Raw genomic sequence first — 1968 nt, forward strand, 5'->3', positions numbered from 1 at the left:
AAGAAAATTCTGTGGAATGTCAGCAGGTTTGTCAGTGCTACTGGGAGAAAACGGAGTTCTGATTACGTTCTGAAAAAGTTTTGAAACGTTGAATCGCCTTTTCCCAACCCAGATCCTGTTCGACCTGCTGAGTATTTTTCTGTATTTTCCGCCGTCGTTTAAGCTGGTTATAGATCCCACCTATCGGGGTGAAGCACGCAGATCCATTTTGTCCCGACATTTCATCGATTTGAAAGCTGTGGGTTTCGAATTCAAATAAGCAAACAATGATTAACTACAGCTAAGCTCCCCAGGGACAAAGACCTGGAAATGAGAAAACGGTCCGTCTTTGTAGTTGTGGCCGAGTGGTTAAGGTGATGGACTTGAAATCCATTGGGGCATTTCCACGCAGGTTCGAATCCTGTCAACTACGGAGAAGTTGGGTAGCCTTTCACATTTGGCGACTCAGATCACGGCGGAGCGAATGACTTCATCCAGGACATGAATGGTGCAGGTCTCCAGTTCACTCAATGAACTGCACAGATGTGCACTTGTCTTGCCAGCGTAAACCCTCCAGCATACCACAAAAACGATTTACACTGTACAGGAATCTGCAACAATTCTATTCTAAGAACTACACGTAGTAAAAATTCAGCACTTCATTTCTAAAGTAAAAGAGAGATAAATTAACAGACCAATGTATTTCTATTACCCATTTTGATGTTCCATTCGTTAATGCTATTCAGATAAAACTCCCAGTTAAGGTTTACAGAACAGCACTTCTTTATCAAAACTAAGCAACTGTAGGTTCTTGTCTTCGGATCTTCCTGTCTCTTATTTGTCCCTGTGTCAAAGATTTTGTGTCAAAGATCAAGGATCGAAAAGTTATTTTCCAGATATATATCTTTTCAAGAAGATTGTTACATGCAAGGTCTTGGCAGTCCTCCTCTCAACAGTTCAATGTCCCCCGTCTCATACCCAAGAGCATCTGACTGGGTCCCTGTTTTTTTTTAAAGACTTTCAAGAGACGCAATTAAAATTTGCATTGAAATGTATATATATTCCTGATTAAAATTGAAACTGAGTGGCCAAAATCGAACTATTTATGTCTCCAGGCAATGAACTAATTGAATTGTTCGACCCAGGATTACGTTGTTGTCTTATTGGGAACACTTGTTGCTGTGTCTGGTTGTTCTGCTGCTTTTAAATCTCTTAAACGTGCACTAATATGTGTAAAACACCTCGCCTCTACAGGAAACAATGAACCATCATAATGAAGATATGTTTTCATTTTAATTTTTAAATACTTTACCTAACATATCGATAAATTTTATACAATTTCGACTTTGTTATTTCCTATATATACATATAAAACATGAAATAAAGACAATCCCATCTGAACACCATCAGTTGAATCTGCGATAACGTGTCTGTGATTTCATTCTACTGACCCACAACATGTACGATTTTTAAAATGAACCTCTCTTCCATAAGAAGCCAACGAGATAGTCTCATATTATTACATATATACAACGTTTTAGCGGATTGTGGTCTGTGTACATAACCTCTCCGATCCATTGTTCATGGCACATACATTAAATTTGTAACGCCAGTACGAAACTCAATAGTTTTTTTTTGATTGTGCAGCATTTCTTCTGATAGATGTTGATTTTCTAAGAAAAGTTATCAACTGGCAGTTCTTCCCCATGCTCATTTTTCCCGTTGGAGTACACCTCCAACTTTAACGTCACGACCATCAATGGCTACTTAAAAGTCTTTTAGGCGTTTGGCCTAGGTAATACTGGTTTAGTGGTTAATATCGTCTTCAAATGGTCAATTGCCACGTGGCATGTTACTGTCCACCGAAAAGTAGTGTTCTTCTTCAGCAAATCGGTTTACGATGCCACTACACTATTATAGTTTAGAACAGACTTCTGATAGAGTCCGCTGAGTCTGAAGAATTAAAGAAACTCTTTCTTCGAGGTTGAT

The 1968-nt window shown here is 38.7% G+C and overlaps 1 non-coding gene across 1 annotated transcript; it reads left to right on the plus strand.

Annotated features, from left to right (window-relative positions):
- Window positions 1-330: 330 nt before the first annotated feature.
- Window positions 331-412, plus strand: trnas-uga (transfer RNA serine (anticodon UGA)). The gene has a single exon. It is a non-coding gene; the product is annotated as a tRNA-Ser (tRNA).
- The last annotated feature ends 1556 nt before the right edge of the window (window positions 413-1968 follow it).

This window comes from Hemiscyllium ocellatum, unplaced genomic scaffold, assembly GCF_020745735.1.
Source record: "Hemiscyllium ocellatum isolate sHemOce1 unplaced genomic scaffold, sHemOce1.pat.X.cur. scaffold_96_pat_ctg1, whole genome shotgun sequence".
NCBI classification, from domain to species: domain Eukaryota; kingdom Metazoa; phylum Chordata; class Chondrichthyes; order Orectolobiformes; family Hemiscylliidae; genus Hemiscyllium; species Hemiscyllium ocellatum.